The sequence below is a fragment of the Bufo bufo genome, chromosome 9 (assembly GCF_905171765.1).
Source record: "Bufo bufo chromosome 9, aBufBuf1.1, whole genome shotgun sequence".
Lineage (NCBI taxonomy): Eukaryota > Metazoa > Chordata > Amphibia > Anura > Bufonidae > Bufo > Bufo bufo.
Genome location: NC_053397.1, coordinates 161,898,262 through 161,909,138, shown reverse-complemented (window position 1 = coordinate 161,909,138; position 10,877 = coordinate 161,898,262). Strand labels below are relative to the sequence as shown.

The window sequence follows — 10,877 nt, the reverse complement described above, 5'->3', positions numbered from 1 at the left end:
TGAGCCCTTGCCTGTGATACACCCACAGGAAACTCCTGGGTAGTTCCGTTATTATACTGCCACCAAAGAAAGATGGACTAACCTGGTTCACCCTAAGTCCGCTGTGCCAGGTGAGCGGCCGTGCCTAAGAAGCAAGAAGACGCGTCATTTCGGTATGAAGTTACCAATGTTATGTTTTTCTGTGTGAAACAATTATTTATTATATTTATAATAGAATGCTTATGTTATGTACCATGTTATGCCGGTTCAGGAAGGTGAGTGTGAGTACGAGGCCTTACTCACGTTAAAGTCTGGGGGTGTGCAGCATACTGGTAGGTAACCCGACGCTGCTAGATTGTATGTGTATTTCCCTTTAAGCCAGTTAGGCCTGTTGCAGGCAATCCTTGTTACAGCCAGCAGAGGGAGCTCCCAGTTCAGTATAAATAGGCTAGGGCCTAGCCTAGGAGGGGAGTTCAGAAGTTTCTAGGGTCTGTACTGAGAGAGACAGAGGCAAGTCCAGAAAAGCAAGAGGTACTAAAGACAACGGAGGAGGTACTTGATAATTATAGAACCAAGGATATACGCCAGAGCTAGGGCATCGGGCCTTGGAGAAGAGTTTCTACGTTCCAGGATCAGTCAGGAATAGAGTGCAAGCCACCGGTACTGCAAGTCCTGTGTTTAACACTCTGAAGTCACCTTGCTATATATATTGCCTGCATCAAATGTATTAAAATCAACTGTCTTCAAAGGAACTGCGCTTCCATCTATGTCCATGTATGATGACTACTAAAGTTTGAGTTCTGTTTCAACATCACGTGGTTCCTCAGTTATTCCTGCTATCAGCAAACGGCGTGCCACCGTTTAATTGGCACTGGCGTCACGAACATTACTTATCATTACCTGTCCTTGCAGAGAGTCAGCTGTCTCAGGTTAGTGGACACAATTGCACTACAACACCCAGGAACACTATTAACCCTAACTTGAGTACGCTGCAAGACCTGCTTCTTCAACTGCCGTCCCTTAAAATGGCCGCTGAGTTTTTGTGCGACTTTCCAGTGGATTCGCTGAGATTCCTGGCTAAAGATATGGCCCTCTCAAATTCAATAAGAAGGACCTTGTGGCTCAAGCTATGGGCAGGAGATGTTGCCTCAAAGACCAACCTCTGCGCTTTACCCTTTGAGCCTGGGAGACTGTTCGGCTCTCAGCTAGACAAGCTGTTAGAAGCCAATTCTGATGAAAAATCTCTGAAGTTCCCTCAGTTTAAAACCAAGAATCGTCCGAGGAATTTTCGTCCCTTTGGTAGGCAGCCTTACCGCAGAACAGGCTATCGTGGGCGATCTAGCAGAGTCCGGTCAGACAGAAGAGTCCTTCCCAGTTCTGCTGAAAAAGAAAGAGGAAAGGAAGACATCAGTAAAAACTCCAAGGCTGATTTCTGACGTCGAAAGCCAGTCTGTAGGAGGTCGCTTATCCTACTTCTACAACAACTGGGAGAGAATCACTACAGACAAATGGGTTCTGGATCTAGTAAGAGACGGATACTCGCTAGAGTTTCTTCATCAGCCAAGAAGCAGATTTCTGTATCAAAGAGAAGACCCTCATATAGATCACCTGGTGGAGCAATTTCTAAAGAAAGGAGCTTTAGAACGGGTACCAAGAGGTCAAGAAAAAAAGGGAGTCTACTCCAGGTTGTTTCTAGTCCCAAAAGCAAGCGGGGATTGGCGTCTCGTTATAGACCTCAGATACTTAAATCATTTTCTGAGAAAAATCCATTTCAAGATGGAAACATTAAGATCGGTGGTGTCCACTCTTCAGCGAGATCAGTTCATGGCCTCCCTGGACTTGGAGGACGCCTACCTGCATGTACCCATAAGATCTTCCTCAAGGAAATTCCTAAGAGTAGCCGTCAGAAGAGCAGGGAGAATCCTGCACTTTCAATTCAGAGCGTTGCCCTTCGGGCTGACGTCCGCACCCAGAATTTTTACCAAGATATCAGTGGTGGCAGCAGTGCATCTACACTTACAGGCCATTCAAGTCTATCCTTACCTGGACGACTGGCTAGTGGCAGCAGCAACAGAGGAACAGTTACAACTTCATCTCCGTACAGTCATCTCGCTTCTCCAGTCCCTCGGTTTCATAATGAGTTGGAAGAAATCTCAGCTCTCCCCAACGACGGCAAAAAGATTCTTCGGGATGGTGATAGACACCCGCTGCATGAAAGTTTTCCTTCCTTCAGACAAGAGTCAGAAGATCAGAGAGGAAGTTAGAACCTTGAGATCCATTCACAAGCCATCCGTACGCAGAGTGATGAAGACCTTGGGTCATCTGACTTCTACCATAGATGCGGTCCCCTGGGCGAAGATCCATATGCGAGACCTTCAATGGAATATGATACAGGCAAGACGCACCAGTCATTGCGATTTGGAAAGAAGAATCAGCCTGAGGCCATCCGTTATTTAGAGTCTGAACTGGTGGTTACAGATGGAGAAGCTCACAGTAGGGAAATCATTTCAGTATCTGTCACCGATAATAATGACCACGGATGCCTCAGCCATAGGCTGGGGAGCTCATGTGCAGAACAGATGGATCCAAGGGAAATGGTCTCCCCAGGATCTGCGACAGTCCTCGAACTTCAAGGAAATGAAGGCTGTTCTGGAATCGCTAGTCCATTTTCAAACTCTCCTGGAAGGAAAATCGGTGCTGGTTCGCTCAGACAACCTCTCCACGGTGTTCTATCTGAACAAACAGGGAGGAACGAGGAGCCCGTCCTTGATGAAATTATGCAAACGGATTTTCACCTGGGCAGAATCACATCTTTTGCAATTAAGAGTGATTCATATAAGAGGCTGTTACAATATACAAGCAGATCGTCTGAGTCGGATGACAGTCAGTCCGAGCGAGTGGGGTTTGAATCCGATTTACTTCAAGCAAATCATAGCCAGATGGGGTTGTCAAACCTGGGATCTGATGGCCTCCAGACAAAATCGGAAACTCCAGAAGTTCTGTTCCCTGAGCAAGCACGACGGGCCGACAGTGGTAGACGCCTTCTCGATGTCTTTGAGTCGCCTATTTGTCTACCTATTTCCACCAGCACCCCTCATACCGAGGGTTCTACAGAAGATTGCGGTAGAAAGACCCAAAGTAATACTAATAGCACCATTTTGGCCCCGGAGGTCATGGTTTCCTCTTCTTCTCCAACTGTCCGAAGGGAACTATTGGAAGCTTCCATGTGCCCCCGACCTTCTCCTCCAGCAGGGTCTATTCCATCAGAACCTAGACAGGTTACACCTCACGGCCTGGATGTTGAGAGAAGCAGATTAGAGGAAGAGGGCCTACCAGCTTCGGTCATTGACACACTAATGAATTCCCGCAAGCGTTCTACCAATGTGAAATATGCCAAAGTATTAGGAAAATTCCGCTCTTGGTTGTCGGGGAAAGGATATACGGAAATAAACATCTCCAGTATTCTTCAGTTCCTTCAAGAAGGATTTGATATGGGCTTGAAGCCGAATACCTTAAAATCCCAGATGACTGCCATTAATATCTTGACAGAGAATAAATATCTGTTCCATCCTCTGATAGTCAGATTCTTTAAGGCCTTGAAGAGGCTAAGACCAGTGATTCACGAACCATTTCCTGTGTGGGACTTATCCCTAGTACTAAGGGGACTCACAAAACCACCCTTTGAACCGTTGGAACAGGTGGACATCAGATATCTCTCCTGCAAAGTTCTGTTTCTTGTAGCCATTACTTCAGCGAAAAGATTGGGGGAACTACGAGCGTTATCTTCCAGACATCCATATATACGAATCCTTCCTGATGGGATATTGATTAGAACCATACCTTCCTTTCAACCAAAGGTTCCTTCCACTATGAATATTAATAGGGAAACCTTCTTGCCTACATTCTTCCCAAATCCGGCGGATGAAGAACAGGAGCAATTACATATGCTGGATGTGAAAAGAGCAGTAGAAACATATCTGCGAAGAACGGAAGAGTTCCGTTTTGCTTTATTCTGGACCGAGAAGAGGGCGAACGCCATGCAAGGATTCACTCGCCCGGTGGATAAAGAACACCATCACAGAAACCTACTTGTTAGAGGGGGAAACTCCACCACTTTCCATCAAGGCTCATTCCACGAGATCGACAGCAGCCTCTTGGGTGGAATATGGGCAGGTGTCTATACAAGAAATCTGCAGCGCAGCCTCCTGGTCCACTCCTTCCACCTTCGCAAAGCATTATCGCCTCGACATCGAGTCCAGGAGCTCAGCCTTTGGCACAGGCATTCTAAGTTCAGCTTCAGTATAATCCCCCCTTTGGAATCTATAAAAATCCCATTCTGTGCTGCCGAGGACGATAAGGGAAAGTAGAAAATTGGTACCTGGAATTTTACTTTCCTTGAGTCCGAAGGCAGCACAGGCTTACCCTCCCTAAATAAATAATATTTTTTGTTCTGCAACTGTGTGGATCTATTTTTTAATACAAGGGGCAGTTGCATTCACCAGACCTTATAGGCGTATTGATTATATGATTGATTAATTGTTTGATTGTTTAGATCTAGGTGGGCGGTCCTATGAAACAAAAGAGGTCGACGTTAACCCATTCTGTGCTGCCTTCGGACTCAAGGAAAGTAAAATTCCAGGTACCAATTTTCTACTATCTGCTTACCGTACATTGTGACATAATAATGGAATCCGGGATACTACCATCTGCTAGCCATACATTGTGACATCATAATGAAATCCTGCATACTATTATCTGCTAACCATACATTGTGACATCATATTGGAATCTGGGATACTACCATCTGCTAGCCATACATTGTGACATCATAATGGAATCCTGGATACTATTATCTGCTGACCATACATTGTGACATCATAATGGAATCCGGGATACTACCATCTGCTGACCATACATTATGACATCATAATGAAATCCGGGATACTATAATCTGCTGACCATACATTGTGACGTCATATTGGAATCCGGGATACTACCATTTGTTGACCATATATTGTGACATCATAATGAAATCCTGGATACTATTATCTGCTGACGATACATTTTGACATCATAATGGAATCCGGGATACTATTATCTGCTGACCATACATTGTGACATCATAATGGAATCCAGGATACTACCATCTGCTAGCCATACATTGTGACATCATAATGGAATCCGTGATACTATTATCTGCTGACCATACATTGTGACATCATAATGGAATCCGGGATACTATTATCTACTGACAATACATTGTGACATCATAATGGAATCCGTGATACTAATATCTGCTGACCATACATTGTGACATCATAATGGAATCCGGGATACTACCATCTGCTAGCCATACATTGTGACATCATAATGGAATCCTGGATGCTATTATCTGCTGACCATATATTGTGACATGATAATGGAATCCTGGATACTATTATCTGCTGACCATACATTGTGACATCATAATGCATTCCCGTATACTATTGTCTGCTGACCATACATTGTGACATTATAAAGGAATCCTGGATACTATTATATGCTGAGCATACATTGTGACATCATAATGCATTCCTGAATACTATTATCTGCTCACCCTACATTTTGACGTCATAATGGAATCCAGGATACTATAATCTGCTAGCCATACATTTTGACATTATAATGGAATACTGGATACTATTATCTGCTGACCATACATTGTGACATCATAATGGAATTCGGGATACTATCATCTGCTGACCATACATTGTGACGTCATAATGGAATCTGGGATACTACCATCTGCTAGCCATACATTGTGACATCATAATGGAATCCTGGATACTATTATCTGCTGATCATACATTGTGACATCATAATGGTATCCGGAATATTACTATCTGCTGACTGTACATTGTGAAATCATAATGGAATCCAGAATACTAACATCTGCTAGCCATACATTGTGACATCATAATGAAATCCTGGATACTATTATCTGCTGACCATACATTGTGACATCATAATGGAATCCGGGATACTACCATCTGCTGACATTAGGGCTGCGCATCTTCACTCGTCTCACGATTCGATGCGATTACGATTATCAAGTCCACGATTCGATTCGATTCGATTCGGCGATGCATCAAGATTATTACCCAAGTCCCCTTGTTTTTCAATTTTACATCAAAAAATTAATTCAATCAGTCAGAAATTGCACAAAAATATTTATTTGTATCTGCTATTTAAACAAATCATACCAAGTTCCCTGCATATCATATAGCAAAGTCTGAATGAACAAAACAGTGCAGCAGACAACAGTATTTATTTAAAACAGTACTGTCAGTGTCTCTGTAACATTAAACTGTTGTGCTGGCCTGGCTGGTGCAGTTAGTTTATAAGTTTTACAATAGTTTTACCATATAATATATATTATATATTATATAATATTAAACAGTACCTACAAAAAAAGGAGCACTTCAGTTCCTGACTGTAAAACATCACAGTGAGTCAGTGAACCTATAACACAGTCAGTGACTGTGTTATAGGTTCACTCACTGTGATGTTTGCCAGTCAGGAACTGTCTGTCACACAGTGTGTTCAAGTTGTCTGTGTTGCAGAACTTCCTGGTTCACCGTGATTGTTTTGGCAGCAGGAGCGCACCACCACCAGCACCAGCACCACCACCAGCACCAGATGGGTAGTACGTCTAGATCAGTGCTATAAGCTCTCAGAGTTGTCACTTTACAGAAAACGTTACCTGCACTGAGCACTCAGCAAGCACTCTACCACGATACATCAACTGAAGCCAAGCCATGCCACCATTAGAGGAAGCTGGAAAATCCTTGACAGAATACATTTTCAACTGAATCTGAAAACCTTGGACAAATCTTTATGGGATCACAAACACACACCACAGAATACCAGAAAAAAAATAAACACACATCCTCCTCACTGAATCATAATGGTAAAGGGCAGGCCACAGGACGGGCAATGTGGCACAGCCACCATAGTCAGACATGATGTCAGAAGGTCGGTGTGTGTTTTTTTGGTTTGTGTGAATGTGTATTTGTGTGATCCAATAAAGATTTACTCCAGGTTTTAAGTTTCAATTTATTCTTTCAAGGATTTGCCTTCCTCTGGTGGCTTGGCGGGCGTCAGTTGTCTGGAATTAAATACAGAATTCTTTTGGTTGAAGGTTAAACCCCTAAACAGAGTCAGAAATTCACAGAGCATGACAGACACGTTGGGAAAACACCAAAAAACACGTCAGTGTAAAAATACAAAATGGATCGGACGGACAGTCGCATAATAGAAACCCATTCTCCATCTCCTCTCCACTCCAGTGCTGCTAAAAGCTAGAATAATATCATATATTCTGATTAATCCGAATAATCAGGGGAGGGAAAGGGAAAAGGGGAGGGGAAGGGAAAAGAGAAGGGGAAGGGGGAAAAGGGGAGGGGAAGGGAAAAGGGGAGTCTGGCAGGGGAGACAGAGAAATAAAAAATTTCAGTGGCAGAGACAATGCTATAAACAAAATTTATAAAATTAAAAACACTGCTCAGCATTTGGGAACATGTATATTTTTCTGTAAGAACACCAATTAATCTACATGGTCTGGTTTGAGGGCGCTTCTTTTTGCAGTTACCACATCTCCTGCAGTGGAGAAAACCCGCTCTGCAGACACGCTTGCACCTGGGATACACAAGTATTGCTTTGACAGCCGAGAAAGGAGGGGAAATATGACCTCATGCTCACGCCACCAGTTCAAAGGGTCCTCAGTGAGAGGCAGAGGTGGGGCTTTACAATAGTTTTCCATTTCCTCTTCAGCCTTGGCATAGGGGGTCTTTTTGGGTTCTATTGTACCTTCAGTGTCAGTGAAAGACTGTCCCAGCAAACTCACGAGCAGCGATCTGGCCTTTTTGGGAGGAGATGGTGGAGAATGGTTGTCTTCGATGGGTGAACTGTCCTCTTCTTCCAGAGTTTGTTTTCTTCTAGGCACTTGATGATCCTCTTGTGTCCTCTCACTCTCATCTGATGTAATCTGTGTTTGAACAAAAAAGAAACGGAAAAAAAACAATAAGTAAAAACACAAATGTCAATGCCTTTGATTCTGATGGGGTGATGAAAAAGCACAGGAAACGGACAGTACAGTTCCCGCACCGCATCAGATTCAGAAGCGTGGTAGACAGTGCTTGTGCTACTGTCGTTTCAAGAAGAAACATGATGGAATTCTTCAAATTAATTTAATTACCTCCAAGGATGCAGCTTCCTCAGTGACTCCTTTAAATATCTCAAATCTTTCTTCATCTGGGAGGATGAAAGGCAGTCCCTTAAAGCGAGGATCCAGTGCAGAGGCTGTATGAAGGATCTTCTTCTCGGCCTCACTGCTGTACCTCTTCTGGAGATCTGTTCTAATAGAATTCTTGATCTCATGGATCATGGGTGTGTCTCCCATCGTGTCTGTCATGCTCTGGAGAAGTTGTGCATTTATAGGGGCAATGAGAGAAACTGTTGGATTGCGCTCTTCTGACATCAGCATGGTTGCATCCTTCATTGGCTTTAATGCACTCACGGCGTCCTCTGCATTTGACACATCTGTTTCGTTTAGAGTGCAGAGATCGGACTCTCCTCTTCTGACTTCTGGAGACAGCAAGGTGGCACAGACTGCAGGTTGTTGTTCCAAGAACCTCTCGACCATGTCGTATGCACTGTTCCATCTTGTTGCCACATCAGTTATCAGCTTATGATTCTTCAGGCCAAGACATTTCTGTTTCTCTTTTAGACAGTGGCTTGCTCTAGTGCTGCGGTGAAAGAATGTGGATATCCGACGTACTCTGCCAAGAAGCCTAGAGAGAGTGGCCACTTTCAACGCTCGCTGGGATGCAAGATTCAGTGTATGGGCGAAGCATTTCACATGGGGGAATTTTCCAACTTGAGCTGCAACTATCATGTTTGACGCGTTGTCGGTCACAAGCACTACAGATTTATCGGACAGCTGCCATTCTTCCACAACATGAGAAAGTAGCTCTGCCAGATGAGCACCCGTGTGAGACTCATAAATGGCTCTCGTTTGCAGTAAATGCGACAAAATCTGCCAGTCCTTACTAACGTAATGTGCTGTTATTGTAACATAAGACTCTGTCGTGACTGAAGTCCAGGAATCACACGTTATTGCGACTCGACTTGCTTGGCTCATTGATGCAATTATCTTAGCTTTGGTTTCGTGGTAGAGTGCAGGTATGACGTTTTCTGTAAAGTGACTTCGTGACGGGATCTTGTAACGCGGCTCTATTGTCTTCAAAAGGTAGCGAAACCCACTGTTTTCCACAACAGAGTAAGGGCGCAGGTCCTTCGCTATGAAAGCTGCCACAGCTTTTGTTATTCTCTTTACCTTTTCAGAGTTGGGCGGCAAAGTTGACTGTAACATTGCATCAATTCTTGGCTGATCTGGGTTCATTTCCTTGGTGGTGGTGGTGGTGGTAGGTTTTAACATTTCTGGGTGAAAACGGCTGACGTGGTTTCTCAGATTAGTAGTATTCCCTAGATATTTAATTTTTGTGTGACAGATTTTACACACAGCGTATGACTTGTCCAATTTGTGCTTCCTACTTTTTTCATAAAAGCCAAAATGTTCCCAGATGTTTGCTTTTAAAAAGCTAGGTGCATTTTTTATCTCTCGTTCCTTTTGTTCTACTTCTGCCATTTTTATTTACTAGCAAATGCAATGCATGCCAGGCATCTATGTGAATTTGTGAGTAGGGATGACACAAGTCTTGACGTGACGATGATGTTGTCAAACTCTGTCAGTTTAAAAAAAATATATAAAAAATTTGAGTGACTAAGCCTAAAGCCTGCCACGAGATCAACAGAAAAAGTAACACGTTTCTTTCTAGTATGTATGTAATTGTATGATATGTAAAATCCTCATTTATTATTCTACCCCCCACACACGCAGTTAGTCGCAGTCGCTGTCAAGTGTCAACTATCATTATTCATCATGTGTAAAAGAAAAAATGCGCCCTGGCCCCTCATCTCGTCTGCCGCCGGTGGTTGGTCAACTCAACTGGTGGTCATGGTCATTGGTCAATGCATTGGCATTGCAATGGTCACAGTCTCAGAGAGTCAGCGACAGCCGGTCACGTTATATCGCACTCTCTCTCCTTCTCCAATCTGGTACACTGGCATTATTTGAGATCACAAACTGGCTGCTACAACACAACAACATGTCCCGCCAACATCCCCCCCCCCCCCCCAATGACATAATGCCAGTGCCACCCATTTCATGAATTCTGGTTTTATGCATCATTTGAATGTCTTGTCTTGGTGATTGATTCACAATTCACAAGTTCATACTTACCTTGTTTGTATTTGTAATATGATGCTTTTTGGTTTTGCTCATCATTACTACCCCACACACAATGCACTTGCCTTGCAGTGCAGCTGCAGCATGTGTGGGGCTGGGGCAGTGATGAGCAAAACCATAAATCAAAAAGTATCAATAAAGTTGTGATCAAACAATCATCATTCATCACACTGGACAAGTGGACAAATGGTCAGGACAGAACATTCATTTCAATGGATTAGAGATAGAGATATATAGACCTAGACCAGCACCAGCAGACCTACAGTCATAAACGTAACCATAATTAATTAAATGGCAATGGTATGGTCTGGTGATTGTCACTTAAACTCATTAAACCTTTCATGACATAGTTATTTAATATAATGTGAAAGATGATGTTTATTAGTTTTCCTACCTGATTAATGATGATACGATGATAACGACGACGGTGGTGCTGGTGGTGGTGGTGGTGGTGGCACTGCTGGCTGCTGGTGGTGGAGCGATTCTCCTCCTGCCTGTGGTGGACTGGACTGAGCCTGAGGAGTGAGGAAAAACGGACAGGTGAGGTGAC

The 10,877-nt window shown here is 43.5% G+C and overlaps 1 pseudogene; it reads right to left on the bottom strand.

The window, feature by feature from the left end:
- Window positions 1-7,522: 7,522 nt before the first annotated feature.
- On the bottom strand, window positions 7,523-9,667 carry LOC120979828 (annotated as a pseudogene).
- Window positions 9,668-10,877: the final 1,210 nt, after the last annotated feature.